At 37.6% G+C, this 18,054-nt stretch overlaps 1 pseudogene; it reads left to right on the top strand.

The window, feature by feature from the left end:
* The first annotated feature begins 11,157 nt into the window (after nt 1-11,157).
* LOC125922508 (SWI/SNF-related matrix-associated actin-dependent regulator of chromatin subfamily E member 1-like) lies at nt 11,158-12,367 on the top strand (annotated as a pseudogene).
* The last annotated feature ends 5,687 nt before the right edge of the window (nt 12,368-18,054 follow it).

Here is an 18,054-nt window from a genome sequence, read left to right as displayed (position 1 = left end):
CAGAAAAATATAGCCTGACCAAATTTAATTACATTAGAAATTAATCAAAGGTCATTTATAACAATACATTTACAAATTCTAAAACATGTAAAATACCTAATGAGTAAAAGTGGAAATAATAGAAATGTACTTAGTAAAATAACGAAAAATGCATATCAAAAGTTAGGGATGTAGGCAAAGTCTAGAAAATCCAGATCATTAAATTCCATACTAGAAAATTAAAATTTAAAAATGAATGAATTAGGGTTGCCTGGCTGGCTCAGTCAGTTAAGTGTCCAACTTCAGCTCTGGTCATGATTTCACTGTTCCTGGATTTGAGCCCTGCTTTGGGCTCTGCACTGACAGCTCATAGTCAGAAGACTGATTCAAATTCTATGTCTCCCTCTATCTGCCCCTCCCTGCACACGCATATGTGCTCTCTCTCTCAAAAATAAACATTAAAAAAATAAAAATGGAACAATCTATTTAAAAAAAAAAGTTTGTTTTTTTTGTTTGTTTTTGTTTTTTTGTTTTTGTTTTTTTTTAACAGAACTAGACTAATCATAAAGTTTTTATGGACCCACAAGACTGAAAATAGCCAAAGCAATCTTGAAAACAAGTAACAAAGCTGGAGGTATCAATCACAATTCTACATTTCAAGTTATATTACAAAGCTGTAGTAATCAGAACAGTATGGTACTGGTATATATACACACACACACACACCCAAAAAAACACACATAGATCATCTCAACAAGACACAAAGCCCAGAAACAAACCCATGATTATATGATCAATTAATTTTCAACAAAGGAGTCAATAATATTCAATGGGAAAAAGACAGTCTCTTCAACAGTGTTGGGAAAACTAGACAGACAGCTACATGCAGAAGAATGAAACTAGCCCACTCCCTTATACCATACACAAAAATAAACTCAAAATGGATTAAGGACTTAAACCTGAGACCTGAAGCCATAAAACACATGCAGTAATTTCTCTGGTATCAGCCATAGCAACATTTTTCTAGATAGGCCTCCTGAGGCAAGGAAAATAAAAACAAACTATTGGGACTTTATCAAAATAAAAAGCTATTGCACAACAAAGCAAACAACCAACAAAACTAAAACACAGCCTACTGAATGGGACAAGATATTTGCAAATATAATAGCCAATAAAGGGTTAGTATCCAAAATATATAACGAACTTATACAACTCAATAACAACAATGAAAATAATCTATTAAAATGGGCAGAAGACATGAATAGACATTTTCTCTAAAGGCATACAAAAGGCCAAGAGACACATGAAAAGAGGCTCAATCTCACTCCTCATCAAGGAAATACAAATTAAAACCACACTGAGATTTCACCTCACACGTGTCAGAATGGCTAAAATAAAAAAAACAACTACTGGTGAGGATGTAGAGAAAATGGAACCCTTGTGCACAGCTAATGGGAATGCAAACTAGTACAGCCACTGTGGAAAACAGTATGGAGTTTCCTTAGGAAATTAAAAATAGAACTACCCTATGATCTAGTAATTCCTTACTGAGTATTCATCCATAGAATTCAAAAGTACTAATTTGAAAAGATATAAGCACCCCTATATGTATTGTAGCATTATTTGCCATAGCCAAATTATGGTAGCAACCCAACTTCCCATCATTATTTGAATGGATGAAGAAGATGTGGGGTATGTGCACATGTGTGTACATGTGCAAGCATATAATATATATACATATACACATATATACATAATGTATGTATACATATACACACACACACATATATAATATACAATAGAGTATTACTCAGCCATAAAAAAGAATGAAACCTTGCCATTTGCAACAACAAATGTATGGATCTACAGAGTATAATGCTAAGTGAAATAAGTCAGTGAGAGAAAGACAAATACCGTACAATTTCACTCATGTGGAATTTAAGAAACAAAACAAAGGAAAAAAGGGGCAAACAAAAACAGACTCTTAACTATAGAGAACTAATGGTTAACAGAGGAGAAGTATGTAAGGGAATGGGTAAAAGATAAGGGGATTACGAGTACACTCATCATGATGAGCACTGAGTAATATATTGTTCAATAACTGCATAGCACACTTGAAACTAAACTAATAATGTATGGTAACTCCACTGGAATTAAAATAAAAACCTTAAAGGGTGCCCAGGTGGCTCAGTTGGTTAAGCGTCTACTCTTCATCTCAGCTCAGGTCTTTATATCAGGGTTCTGAGTTCAAACCCCACCTTGGGCTCCACTCTGGGTGCAAAGCCTACTTAATAAAAGAAAAAAGTAATGTAAATTAAAGAAAAGAGGGGCACCTAGGTGGCTCAGTCAGTTAAGCGTCTGACTTCAGCTCAGCTCATGATCATGCTGTTTGTGAGTTCCAGCCACAGTGCTGAGTGAGTTCAGCCTCTACGCTTACATCTCAGAGCCTGGAACTTGCTTTGGATTCCCTCTCTCTGCCCTTCCTCTGCTTGCTCACTCGCTCGCTCTGTCTCTCAAAAATAAACATTAAAAAATTTTGAAAAGAAACACTTAGTAAATGTTTTTATAAAGTCAAACTCTTCTAAAATACAAAAGTAGTTGCCAGGGAATGGGGGAAATAGGATGAAGTTGGTAAAGGATAGTAACTTTCAGTTATAGAATGACTGAAGTCCGAGGATCAAATGTATAACTTGATGACTATAGTTGCTAACACTGTATTGTATAATTTAAATTTGCTAACAGAGTAGAACTTAAATATTCTCACAAAAATAGTTTTTAAAAAGATAAATATGTTAGGTGACTGATGTGTTAATTACCTCAATGCGGGGAATCCGTTCACAATGTATATGCATATTCAATCATCATGTTGTACACCTAAGTATCTTACAGTTTTATTTGTCAAGTAGACTGCAATAAAGCTAAAACAAACAGAAAATGAATGCATTAAATGATCCAACATTTCTACTCTGGATATATATCCAAAAGACTTATAATCAGGATTTTGGAGAAATGTTTGCATACCTATGTTCACTGCAGCATTATTCACAGGATTCTAAAGGCAGAAGCAACTTGAATGTACATCAACAGATAAATGGATAAATAAAATAGGAAATATGTACACAATGGAACAGTATTCAGTATTTAAAAAAGGAAATCCTGTCATATGCTACCACACGGATGAACCTTGAGAACACTATGCTAAGTGAAATGTCATTCACAAAAAATACTACATGATTCCACTTATATGAGGTATCTAAGTAGTCAAACTCTTAGAAATACAAAATAGAAATATAGTTGCCAGGAGCCGGGAGAAGAAGAAAAGAGCTTTTGTGACATGGGTATAGACTTGCAGTTTTCCCAGATGAAAAAGTTCTAGGGATTTGTTGTACACTATTGTACATATATTAACACTACTATACTATGCACTTATAAATAGTTAACCTAAACATTACCATCTTAACTTTTCCTCTTCTTACCTCGTTAAAAAAATTAACAAATTAAGCACCTATAAGGGGGAAAAGACAAAGTGGATCTAAAGAAGGAGGAAGAAAGGAAATAATATAAGAGCAAATAGTAATTAAATGGGGCAAAATTCAGTGGAAAGGATCAACCAAACCCAATGGTATTTCTTTCAAAAGATTAATGAGATTGTAAGTCCCCTTTAAAACAGATCAATCGAGAAGAGAATAGAGAATACAAAATGAACGTGTGTGTGTGTGTGTGTGTGTATACATTCCAGAGGAAAGAGGGTGTGTGAGATGGGCGAAACAGGTGATTAAGGAGTGCACTTTTGATGAGAGCTGGGTATCATGTCAAAGTGTTGAATCACTATATTGTACACCTGAAACCAGTGTTACACTGTATGTTAACTCACTGGAACTAACTGGAATTTAATTTAAAACTTTTTTGAAAAAATTTTAAAATGAGAACATCTCAAAAAAGACTGAAATGCAGGATATGCCCGTAGACATAGCAGAGATGTAAAAGATTATAATATGAACGATTTCATAGTAATAAAAGTGAAAACCTGGATAAAGTGGATGCCTTCCTACAAAAGTACCATACTGGAGACTAGGCCGAAAACCTAGATGACAGAATAGCCTCTACACAAGTTTAACCAACAATTAAAAAGACTTCATCACTCCTCTCTCCTGACTAAAATTTAAGTCAAGAAATAAAACGCTGAGCTTCTATAGTTGTATAGGTGAATTCCAAACTCCAAACCTACTCAGACAGGTCCAAAGGACACAAACAGTGGAGGGAAGAATACAAACATTCGAAGGGCAAAAAGTATAAACCAACCCTTCTGTAAGTAGTCAAACTGTCAGTCATACCTGAAGCATAGTAACTCGCAAACAAGAGTTTATGATGAAACATTATTTGTATAACCTTACTGAAATCCATCTCCAAGTTAAAGTCCAAATTGAGATCAAATTATTCAAGATTACAATACCTATGTTTTATCAAGTATTCAATCTCCTCCAAGATTTTTACTAAACACTTGATAAATGTTTTTGTCTATTCTTCAAACCTATAAAATAAATATTCTCTGTACTTCATAGGGGAGAAATCTGAGAGTCAAAAAGGTTGAGGAGTTTATAAAACATCACACAGCTGGAACTGGAATTTGATCTGGATCTCACTGAAATTTTGAGTTGAAATTCATGCTGACAACTGGTAGGCAGACTAGCTGACCAGTCACGCTCAGCACAGAGCACAAGAACTGTGGCCTAGAATCCCTACTGATCAAGGACCAGACTATTAAATCATCAGTCCTTTAGGGGTGCCTGGGTGGCTCACCAGTTAAGCAGTCAACTTTGGCTCAGGTCATAATCTCGCAGTCTGTGAGTTCAGGCCCCACATCAGGTTCACTGCAGTCACCCTGTCAGGGAAAAGCCTGCTTTGGATCCTCTGTCCCCCCTCTCTCAGCCCCTCCCCTGCTCACACGCTCTCAAAAAAATATGTAATAAATCATATAAATGTAAAAATAAGATAACCAGTCCTTTAATCCTTCCCCTTTTGACTCACATCATCCAAAGTTTATCAAATCTGAGCAAACTATCATGTATACAAGAAGCCCTCAATCTACATTTCTAGAAAAAATAAATTTCAGGAAAAGAACTACAGCAGTAATAGCTTACGTTCAAACTCTATTCTATCTCATCCTTCAACATTTCAATCTTCCACCCCCACCCCCATGTCTATGGCTCTGCTCTCTGAGCTAGATACGGCTTTCCTCTCTCCCATTCAGACTCAAAGCGATAGAACAGAAAGGGATGGGAATCACAGAAGACTGGTAAGATCTGGAAAATGGGGCTCAAGATGATCTTCTGACCCCTATTACATGGGGCCAGACCTCATTGGTAGGTGCTGATTTTCTATGTTGCATCTTTCTTGGTTCCTCCTTTTCTCTCACTCTGGCTCCTATCGAAGTGTCCCCTGGTCTGACTTTAAACATTGCTTCTATCATCTCACACAGAGAAATAACTGAAGCCCTAAAAGATCAGGAGATCCATGATAGTTATTTCTACCATTTGACTTGAAACACATTTTTACAAAATTCATCACCTTCCACATGGCATCTACATGCATTCAGCAAACGCATGCACATACCATCACAACAGCAGCAGCCCTTGTCCTGAGTCTTGTCTCCCCACCTTTTTCCTGAGATGTAAACGATCAGCAGGCCTTCTTTGTCAGGGATGACGTTGTGTTACCTAAGAATCATAGCTGGATGGGGCTGGGTGCATTATGCTTTTATAAAGGATGGCAGATAGTCCTTATGTACAAATGTTCATTCTTTATTCTCCAAAATCTGGGTTCACATCTGAGATTCTTCCTAACGTTGCACAAAATCTCACTGCATTGGTAATGCCATAATTCCATTGACTTGAACCTGATTAAATATGCACCTATCTTTTAAAAAAAGAACTGCAGAGAATGTGCTTCGGCAAAAAATTTGCCATGCCTACAGAGTATATGGAACTGGTTTTATTTCAGATATAATGTATTTAAAGGATAGGGTCTATAAACCTGTGTTGCATCTGCGCATGTCATATAGATTTATTTCCTCAGCCCGATTTGCTACTGTTCTTACCTTTGTTGCCATCACTGCAGAATTAGTATTTTTGTCATCATTAGAGAGTTATAGTTCAGCAGTGAATCAAAACTGTAATCTTATTCCATCACATTTCGAATTCAGTACATGCTTAGAGCTCCTTTCGGAGGTCATTAAGCACCACCGAGTGAGTGATGATATAAATATCCTTGTACACCCAGGAAGAAGAAAACCCAACACTCTAACTGCCCTTGGCTATCACGGAAGGAGACGGTGTTGGTAACCACAGTCTGTTAGCATTGAGTTCCTAGGTGACCAGTTGCACAGAACTCCACTTACGCTACCAAATAAAAACCGACGAGGGGCTTTTAGTGTGGTGGCAGTGGGGGATGACAGTAGTTCTGGAGGATGCAGAACTAAGGCCCAGAGCAGGTTTACACAGAGCAAGGTGGTGACTGTATTTTCAATCACACAATGTGTACAGGGCCCACAAGCCTCTCTCAGCTAACACAGCCTTGCAGTTAAGAACAACCATACCTCGACTCCAAATCCTGAGAATTCAGTGAGTTTTATGAATATGCTGTTTTGTTCTATCAAATTCTTCTACTCCTTGATTCCTTAAAACAACTTCTGCAGCACTTTGCAGGTAAAACTAAAATTTGCATAATTACTTCATTTGAAGTTAAACTTCTAAGGCTGCAAAACCGATTCAAGTGATTTTTAATGAATTCTTATTATTAAATGAAACAATACTTTTCCCCTCAAAAAAGTACCAATTTCCTGGAAATGTACTTTATGGCTGTATTTCCTTTATTAATTGATCCTGGTCATTTAATTCAATAACTTTTATAAAGTTAAAATTATAACGATTTAATTGACTTTTGCCTAACTTCCAATTATGTCTAATTTGTTTCTACTCAGTCTCATTAAATCCAATTATGGTTGAACTAATCGTAATTTCTCCCAATAGTTCATTTACTTTAAAATAAGGACTCTGTCCTCTGTTACTTTCAAGTAATTTTTCATCAGGGTTGGGTAGGGTCTCTTAATTATATTAATACAAATGGCTTTCTACATGCATCAGTAACTTTGCATTTAGTACTTAGGCAATCCGTTGTAACTCAGCAAAGCTGGCTAGATCCTAGATACAGGAGAGGAGCTTTATAGGTAGCTACTCAGCAGCCATAATTAGTATCAATTGTAATTGGGAGATAATCCCTTGGACTCACATTTCATTATCATAGAGAAAACTGTATAAATAATAATAATAATAATAATAATAATATAGAATTTGAGTAAAAGGAAGTGAAATACAAACCCTAGCACTTGAGACCCTCCCAGAGCTCATCCAATGTAGCTCTTCATCTGGCTGTTCATCTGTATCATTTATCATAGCTTTTATTACTTAATAAGATGGTAAATTTAAGTGTTTCCCTGAGTTCTATGAGTTATTTTAGGAAATAATCGAATCTGGAGGGGAGTCATAGGAACCTCTGACTCATAGCCAATAGCCAACTGTTCAGCTCACAATTAACACCTAGGGTTTGTGACTGCATCCAAAGAGCAGGGAGGGCAGTCTTGTGGGACTGAGCTCTTAACCTGTGGGATCTGACACCATCTCTAGGTACAGAGTGTTAGAATTGAGTTAAACTGTAGGACACCCAGCTAGTGTCAGAGAATTGTTTGGTATGGGGGGGAAAAAAACCCATTCATCTGGGGTCAGAAATGTCCTGAGTGTGATAGTAAAGGAGATACACCCAAGACAAGCAGCACAGGTTTTTCTTCCAATAACAATTCGTATTTTCCCTTATAAAGAGATAGTAATGGTAAGAAATTTAAACATGAGGGTTAAGGATAAGATCTTGATACGATTACAATGGCAAAAATAGGAAAGACACCAAGATAAAAAATTGGAAAAAAAATATAGTCCAGGAGAGCTGAGATTATGTTGTGTTTCTGCCTCAAAACTGCTCTATAACTTTGTATAACACATTTCCTTTTCCTGGAGTCTTAATTTTCTTTTTTTTTATAAGGAGTGAAATAAGCCATCTCTAAGGTCCTCAAATACTGGCTTTCTCACAATCTATACGGAGAGTGAATGGACCCCTCATTTCAATTTTATAATGCTTATGCACAGTACTGCAAGCAGTAGGTCTAAACACTCACATTGGTCCTAACAAATAATTAAATCCAGCATTCAGCAGCTGGAGGCTACTGCACTCTGTTAAGTATTCTTGAATCTTATTCTATCAATGTATCAAAATAAAATGCCAACAACTTAGTAGATATGTAGATATAAGCCTATTAGCAACTGTGACTGTGGTGTTATCTCAGAAAACCTTCTGAGGATAATGATAAGAAGTAGATCATGCTGAAAATTAGCCTAATTTCCCCCCCTCCCCGCCACCAGATACACTAAAATAATTAACCATTCCATCCTTGGAAATTCACTACTCTCAAATATTCAAAAACCTTCCAAAGGGGGTCCGTGGGTGGCTTAGTCAGTTAAGCATCCGACTCTTGATTTCAGGTCATGATCTCACTATTTCATCAGTTCAAGCCCCAGGTTGGGGTCAGTGCTGACAGGGTGGAGCCTGATTGGGATTCTCTCTCACCCTCTCTCTCTGCCTCCCAACTGCTCATTCCTTCTCTCTCTCTCAAAGTAAATTAACAAACATTAAAAAAAAAAAAAAAACAGGGGCGTCCGGGTGGCTCAGTCCGTTAAGCGTCCAACTTCGGCTTGGGTCACTATCTCGCAGTTTGTGGGTTTGAGCCCCGCATTGGGCTCTGTGCCCACAGCTCAGAGCCTGGAACCTGCTTCGGATTCTCTGTCTCTTCTTCTCTCTGCCCCTCCCATGCTCATGCTCTCTGTCTCTCAACAATAAATTAAAGTTTTTAAAAAATCCTTAAAAAAAAAAACAGACAAAAAACAGAAAAACAAAAAACAAAACCTTCCTAAGATCTGCAGTTTGGGAGCTGACATTACTCTAGTTCTTTATGCAGGTATTAATGGCATCCTCACTGGGTTAATAATCACACATAATAGCAGCCTTGCCTTTCATTGCAAGTTTTTAAAATACCTGTTTATACTCAACAATCATAATGTCAACCTTAAAATTCTTAGCAAAACATTCAGGGAAATAATTAATAACGTGGGGTTAAATATCTGGCACTCCCATAAATAATCAAGTGGTAAAAGAAATGTCAGTAATCTCTAACAATCCGGTGAAAAGACATCAAGTTTAGCATTATCAAGTTAATTTTAAAAAATCCTTCAACTGCTGAACTTTCAAGGTGTAATGTTGCCTGCAACTGAGGTATGTGCCTATTCAAGATTATCGGCAATATACACGTCAACATCTCTAGTAAACTCTACCTGACCTCACCATGTGAGGAAACAGGGAGAAGGGATAGTGAGAGTATAGCTTAGTACAAGGCTTGAACCTCCAGGAAGTGAGGCAACCGAATTATTGCCCCACCATGCCTCTTTCCCACCTATTTTGATCATCCAGACAGACCTACACTGAAGCAAAATGAAAGCGCTAACATAGAAAAATAAGACCAAGGAAAGTCTTAGTTTCACACAGAGAAATACCTAGTCATAGTGCCACACGGTGCACTCCTGACCCCAGGATTTTGTACTCTCTTGCTATTGATTGTAAGATGCAGAAGGTAGTACAAATCCATCACTGTCACTGGAAATACTGCACGAAACACACATGCTACAGATAACTTATCAGAGTAAAAACAAGATTCTGGGACATCAAAAACCCCCACTTAACATGTGTCTAACTTTTTTTCTGAGCTACCAGTTGCCCCTCACCCCACCTCAGACACGACAAATGAAACACAGGCCAATCCACGGAGTCACCAGCTGCCTGGGAGATGGCCAGATATTCGAAGTTCTGCACAAAGATATAAAATGAACTTGTGTGATACTCTTCCTTGGAAATTTAAATTAGGAATGCATAGAAACCAGGCACTTGGCAATAGAAGCTAAGGTGGGAAAATTCTAATAGAGGATTTTAAGGACCAAAAGTGAGCCAAGGTTAAGACAGGAGTGCACAGTAACTGCTAGCCCCTGGCCAATCTACCATCTAGGGACTAAGAGTATAAACATATATGGAGACAATTTATTGCTAAGATAAAAGAGATAGTATTTTTAAGTGCCAAGTTCAAAGGGAGCTATTCTCCTAGTGCCAAACTTCCATACTGTATCACGGCCAAATGGTTTAGATTTTTATTAACCACAGGAAGACATATTAAAGGACCAAGAAAATTTGGGGGGAAGGCATTCAGAAAGCCCAGAGAATGAGCCACTCACCCTTCCTCTAATTTATGCGATTGCATGAGAAGTGGGGAATGTAAGGCTAGCACACTCGAAAAGTGTATGAAATTCAGATCGCATCAGGATCGCAAAGAGGAAAGGCTGTTGTGTCAGATTCTCAAGTCATTTATGGGCCTAGAATAGCCATGGAAGACATGTCAGTAACAGGTGGCCAACTAGTCGCCCTCATCAAAGGGCTTCAAATAGGGTAAACGAATTTTTATGGACATGATGTAGATGCAACTGCCTGATATTCTTGATAGGAATGAACCTACACCCTTTATAATACTATAAAAGTATGCCTAGATGTGCACCAAAGACCACTCATTCCCTCCAACAGACTAAGTCTCTGCTGCCTACCTGCATTTCCAGAGACAGAACATAAGCAGATGATAGCCCAGAGTTGCTAGTGGCCTGGCAATGAAACAGGTGCCCAACTATCTCGTTCCACCACGATGCCCTCACCCCTATTAGTACACAACCCTCTTTTCCTGATTCCTGACCTTCCTGGACAAGAGCAAAATATGGAGTCATCCACAAGTTTCGAGACAGACAAGAAACAGAAAGGAAGCAGAGAGAGCACTTACATGAACATTTTGGTGTATCATTTGTTGATATTAAAACTGAACAGTTTCCTGCCTTCTGGCCCTGCAATTTCAATCCTACTGATATATTCAACAACAGTTAATATGTATGTGAGCCCAAGGGGAAACAGGACCACAGCTGTGGGTGCTTTTTCTGCCCATGGTGTCTCAGATTCGTTTTTAAGTAACCAAGAACTTAATCTTCCATAATGTCAAAAAGAGCATCTTATGCCTCAATGCCCACCCCAGCTCCTACAACACAAATGCCCAGAACACCAGGGTTTGTGGGGATACAGTACATCCAGGCATTACCATACAACTACAAGCTGGGAGGGAACCTGGGCACCAACAGCCAGGTCTCAGCATCATCTCGTGTTACGATTCCACAACCCCCAAAGCCACCACATAAGCTACTGATGCCCTACATGAGGTATGGCACAAAGTTCTGGCACCAAGTAAATGCTCCCAGCCCTGACCTAAAGTTGCAGGCGACTGGCCAGATTAATGGTGGCATGTGGTGAGATCTCACAGATGAAGAAAAATAAGAGTATTGAAACAAGGATGCAGTATAGAAGACAGAATGGAATGAATCTATGAAGGACTATCGTAATTCTCCCACACGCCCTGCTTCCATAAATACAAAAAGACATGCAGACGCTGCTTTAGGGGAAGAAAGTGGACAGAGACGGTCTCACATGGACCAAGGAGAACCTTATGCGAGAATTGAGCCTGCTGAAGATGCCGATGATTATGATGATGGCTTTTCAATGAAGCACACAGCCACCGCCCTCTTCCAGAGAAACTACAGTGTCCTCAGTGAAATCCTCAGTGAGAGTGTGGTGCCAGACATTCAGACAGTTGTCACAACAGCTAGAACGCAGGTTATCACAGAACCTTGATGGTTCATCAACTAGAAGCTAAACTTCTTTGAATACAGGAGATAAACCAGGAAACGAAGAGGAAATTCCTGGGAAGCACAGATTCATAGAACAATGAACTTAAAAGTTTGTGTGGTTTCCAGGTAGAGGTGGATGTGGAAAAAAGCGCCGCTGAAACTGCAGAGGCAGAGAAACAGGGTCACGAAAGGCTGGAGGGAAGAGAGACAGAGGCAGCAGAGCAAGATGAACTCAGGCGGAGCATCACGGTTTGTGAGGAAGTAAACAGAGAAAAATTAACCAAGAGCATCCGGAGGGAGACAGAGGAGACACATCTTGAAGAAGAGATGGAAGGCCAACAGGATGGGGAGGAAGACTCATCTACTCCTGAGAGCAGACAGAAGGGGAGCGCACAGGAGGGGCAGACGGCATGTCTGAGGAAGGGACCAGTTAGTAACAGTGGCTCGGAGAGCAAGAATGCGACAGTGGAGATCCACCATCAGACCACACACCGGAAGATGAAGGAATAGATGTTCAATGTTAATAGCACTTGAAATCAGTAACAAAAGGAAGTACTGAAATGCCCATCAACAATGTAGTGATAAATATGTGTGGGGACGTTTGTACGAGAGTAACAAATATGAAAAAAAAAAAAAACGATTTCTACAGGCAATAGCATGTATTAAATCTCACAGACAGAATGTAGAGCCAAAGACCTCGTCCACAAATAAAATTCAGAGTATAGTTTCAGTTATAAAAGATTTCAAATCTGGCAAAACTAATCTATGGTGTGTGAAACCAGGAGAGCAATCATTGTGAGGTAGATATTAAGAGTAATGACTAGAAGGGGATTTAAAAGGGACTTTTATAGCACAAGGAATGCTTTGTATTTTGATCAGGATTGTGGTTATATGAGCATTTTCACTTCAAGATGATTCATCAATCTGTACACTTTTGACTTGTTCACGTTTATGCATGTATACTGTACTTTAGTAAAAAGTTTACTTGGAAAAGGATACACACACACACACCCAGAAAAAAGACATACTATCACCTTAATTATAACAGTACTAATAAGAAAAATCTTAAAAGCAATCAGAGAAAAAAACACAATGCACTCAGAGCAATATGAATATATACGTATTTACTTATTTATATGTATATACACATTATATATGTATGTTTATATATGTTCTATACATATATTTATATACATTATATACATGATTATAATACATACATTGTAAACCGTCGAGCAATTACAAAAAAAATTCAAGTTTCCAGTAAGTAATGAAGAAAAGACAGCAAAAGGATAACAAATATTAAAGTAGACTTATGGGGCGCCTGGGTGGCTTCAGTCAGTTAAGTGTCTAACTCTTAATTTCAGCTCAGGTCATGATCTCACAGCTCATAAGTTCGGCCCACCACACTGGCTCTGCACTGACAGCGCAGAACCTGCTTGGGATTCTCACTCTCTCTCTCCCTCTCTCTCTGCCCCTCCCCCACTTTCACATGTACTTTCTCTAAATAAATAAATAAATAAATAAATAAATAAATAAATAAGAGACTTAAAGCCAACTATACTGATAATTTTATTAAATGTAAACGGACTAAAATAAAAAATTGAGGTCAAGAGAGTAGAGAGAAGTTCAAGAATCTATGAGATGCTGTCTATAAGAAGCTTTAAATATAAGAGGATGAAAACAGAGGTACAATATAAACACTAGTAATTAAAAATGGGTTTCAGTATCATAAAAAGCAAACCTAAGAAATATTATCAGTGACAACAAAACAAACTTCATAATGAAAGTGATCAATTCATCAAGACTTCCCAGCCCTAAATATGTACATAACGCAGCTTCAAAAGTACATGAAGCAAACACTAACCGAATTAAAAGGAGAAATTGAGATTTCAATACTCCTCTTTTGAAAATTGATAGCAGTAGGCCAAAAATCAGGAAGGGTAATAAAGATTCATAATGCTGTCAAATAATGTGACCAATTATAATACACAGATTATTTTTTTTCTATCATACATGATACATTCACCAGGATGAGTCATATGCTGGCATTCAAATATCAACAAATTCAAAAGGATTAGTATCATGCAGTGAATTCTCTGGCTGGAACTAAAAATAAACCAAAAATATATCTTAAAATTTCTACGTATTGAAAAATTAACACATTTCTAAATAACTCAAGGCAGAAGAATAAAGGATTATAAGAAAAGAGAGAAATTTTAATAAAATCACAGAAACCGTAATTTATGGAATGCAGCCAAGCAGTACTTCAAGCATTATGTATATTTTCAGACAGTTCTATTATAAAAGAAGGTCGAAAATCAACTATCTAAGGGGCACCTGGGTGGCTCAGTCGGTTGAGCGTCAGACTTCAGCTCAGGTCATGATCTCACCAGTTCGAGCCCCATGTCAGGCTCTGTGCTGACAGCTCAGAGCCTGGAGCCTACTTCTGATTCTGTGTCTCCCTTTCTCTCTGCCTCTCCCCAGCTCATGCTCTCTGTCTCAAAAATAAAGATAAACATTAAAAAAATTTTTTTTCCTGAATCAACTATCTAAGCTACCACCTTAAAAAAAGGAGGGGGGGGGGGACAAATTAAACCCAAAGTAAGTAGAAGCCAGAAAAATAAAGGAAGAGAAATCGGAAATACACAAAACAAAAACAACAGAACAGGGGCGCCTGGGTGGCTCAGTCAGTTAAGCGTCCAACTTTGGCTCAAATCATGATCTTATGGTTTATAAGTTCTAGCCCTGCGTTGGGGTTTGTGATGACAACTTGGAACCTAGAGCCTGCTTCAGATTCTGTGTCTCCCTCTTGCAAGCCCCCTACCCCCACACTCATACTCTGTCTCTCTCGGTCTCAAAAATAAATAAATGTTAAAAAATAAAAATAAAAAAAGCTGGTTCTCTTAAAGTATCAATAAAATTGCCAACCTTTGGTCAGACTGATCTGGGGGAAAAAAGGAGAAAGAACGTACGAATTTTCAAATCAGGGATATAAGATAGGACAACACTGAGGCTATAGACTTTAAAGAGTTAATAAAGGTATATTTTGAACAACTACATGACAACAAATTCAACAACAGTGAAATACAAAGGGAAATACAAATTCCTTCAAGACACCTAAATAAAACATGGGCAAGACCTGAACTGATATTACACCAAAAGGCATATCCAAATGGCTAATAACTACATAAAATTTTCTCCATATCAGTCTTAGAGAAAATTGTATTTAAACTAAATCACTTCATATGCACTAGAATAATTAAAATTATAAAGACGGAAGATATCAAGCGTTAGTGAGGAAGAGGAGTAATTGAAAAACTTGTACTTGGCAAATGGCAGAGTAGAATTGTAGAACAACTTTGCAAGAGTGTTAATTTGATAGTTTCTTGTAATGTTAAAAATACCAAATGACCCAGCAACTCCATTCCTTAGGCATTTAACCAAGAATATAAAGACATATCTACATGAGGACCAGTACCAGAATATTCACATCAGCTATATTCGTAACAGCTATTGGCTGGACACAATCCAAATGTCGATCCACAGGTGAACTGTAGTAAAGGTATTACTCACCAGTGAAAGACACCAAATAAGGAACCAACTACCGATGCATGCCCCAACGTAGATAATTCTCAAAAACCTTGTGATGAACAAAGGAAGCCACACACAAGAGTCATACTGGAGGAGTCCAAATATTCTAAGTTCTAGAATAGGTGAAGCTAATGAAACTGACATAAAACAAGTCAGTAGTTGCCTGGGGCTGGGGATAAGGGGATTACTTTCAAAGTAACTTGAAGGAACTTTCTTCAGGGGCAGAAAATGTTCTCTACCTTGATTGTGGTGGTGATTATCCAGATATATCTATTTGTCAAAATTCATCGAATTCTACTCTTAAAATCGATTTTAATATATGTAAATTATGCTTTAATAAAGTTGGCATTTAAAACTAAGCATATGCATGCTCAGAATTCTATAGAACTCTTACAAACTCTTATGTAGTGTGTTCAGTTCCAGTAAATACTCTATTTCAACATTACCCACTGTAGAAATGTTATCCTTATTTTTTAAAGACCATAAATGTATTCAAATGTTAGTAACTCTCATCTATCTACCTATATCTATATATCCTATATCTAGATAGATTGATAGATCTGTATGTATATTTATAGATAAATTTCTATCTCCTAGCCCAAATGAAGAGAAAAGACAAGTATATCCCTCAGTGGACAGGAAGGGTTCTTTCCAAGAGTTCCATTCTTAGAACTCTGTAAAGGTAGTACTGATTCTTATTTCTCTACCACTTCAATGATTTTCTTTCTTTCTTTTACTCAAACCTCTCAAATTCTTTCTGAGGTAGAGTTGTAAGGAAGATATAATTTGAGGGGCACCTGGGTGGCTCAGGCAGTTAAGCCTCTGATTTCAGATCAAGTCATGATCTCACCATTAGTGAGTCCCAGCCCCACGTCAGGCTCTGTGCTGACAGCTCAGAGCCTGGAGCCTGCTTCAGCTTCTATCTCCATCTCTTTGCCCCTCCGGGGCTTGCACTGCGTGTCTCTCTCTCAAAAATAAACCTTAAAAAAAAATTTTAAGATACAATTTGAGGTTATGATCACATATTGATTTATTCCCAGTGCAAAATTAAACCAATTGTGTTGACTATTTGTTTGAGGGGTGAGGGAGATCCTGTTTTGCTACTTTCCTCCCTTCCTAACAGAGCTCTGTTTTAAGTCCCCTTGTTGTTTGGGCTCCTTGGAAGGTAAATCCAGAAACCAGTTTCATGATGCCATCAAAAAGGGGTTCCCCCTTTCCACTTTGGGGCAGTCTGTAGGCAGGCATGCAACTAGACTGAGGTGGGCCATTCCTCTCGCTCAGGGCCCCAGCTTCTGATCCACTCAAGTAAGACTGACAATGCCACAGGATATTATCCCAGTAACAGGATTCCAATCAGATTCTTCCAGCTCAGAGGTAAGTGCAAGATTTCCCATTTCCTCGGGAACAAAAAAGAAAAGGGAAAGGGAGGGATACATACAAGTGCTTAGGAATTAATTCCATGTGACCTTTTATGACCAAAAATGCCAAAAAAAAAACAAACAAACAAAAAAAATCACTAGACAATCACCTAATTTCTGCTTAGAAACATGTTGAAGAAACAGAGAAATTATAGTTCATATATTTTATGTGAGAATTAAAGACAGTAGGTGAAGGAAATTCAAATAAATATATGAAAACATAAAATTAGTTACCTAAATTCAGAAAAGATAGTAAATATTAATGAACGGGAAGATTAAGCAAAGCAATCAAGGAATGGAGTAGGACTCAAAGTAGACCTGAATAAAAGCATTTTTTTTTTATTTAGTTGAAAAACATTGATAGGGATAGAATTCTATAGGATTCTGGCTTTTCTATTTATACCACTTTGCTTGATAGTATAGTACTTAAAAGAGATAAGGAGGGTTGGAAAAATCATGAGTGGCCTTTCTGCTTAAATACAACTGTATCCATAACAAACAAAAATCCCTAAACTTTTGTATTGGTCTCCTACCGTGGAAATCGCTGTCAATATATATTTTACCCATTCTTTCATTATTTGGCTGGTTAGATTTCCGCTACTTAAAATGCCTTTTCCCCCTCAATTCTTGCTGTTTGTGGAAGTTTCCCTTGCAAATGCCTTCTATCCCCTTGTTACCAAATTTCCAAATTCTCCTTTGTAACCTCCAGGTTTTATTGATGTTTCTTTCAGTATGTATCAGTTATGTAACACAGGGCCCCTGATATGCTCAGCTGTTTTCATCTTATGGCATAGAAACTTAATACGTCCAACTACTACACTAAGCATAAATGGGAATAAACAATTATCTGTTGAATTGGTAATTTCCCAGATACAAGTTACTTGATGTTTTTATTAACCCTCAGAATGGCAATGTTATTCAGTCCCCAAGCCCAGTGAATACTCCATGGGAGATTCAGCTACTTCATTTACACAATCATCATTTAAAAACTAAAAAAAATTAAAATGTCTCTTCAACCAAAGACACCTTTTAACAAGCCCCTTTTTAAGATTCTGTCATAAAATATATATCTCCAACAATTTTTAGTTCACTTACAGAAGAAAGCTATTTCAAAATCTGATGCCAAAAACAAGTGATCACAGATAAATCTATCCAACTTAATCAAAATGAAGTTCTATGGGAATTACGCATGATGAGTA

The sequence above is a fragment of the Panthera uncia genome, chromosome B1 (genome assembly GCF_023721935.1).
Source record: "Panthera uncia isolate 11264 chromosome B1, Puncia_PCG_1.0, whole genome shotgun sequence".
NCBI classification, from domain to species: domain Eukaryota; kingdom Metazoa; phylum Chordata; class Mammalia; order Carnivora; family Felidae; genus Panthera; species Panthera uncia.
Note: the sequence above shows the minus strand (reverse complement) of the source record. Positions and strands in the feature narration are given on the sequence as shown.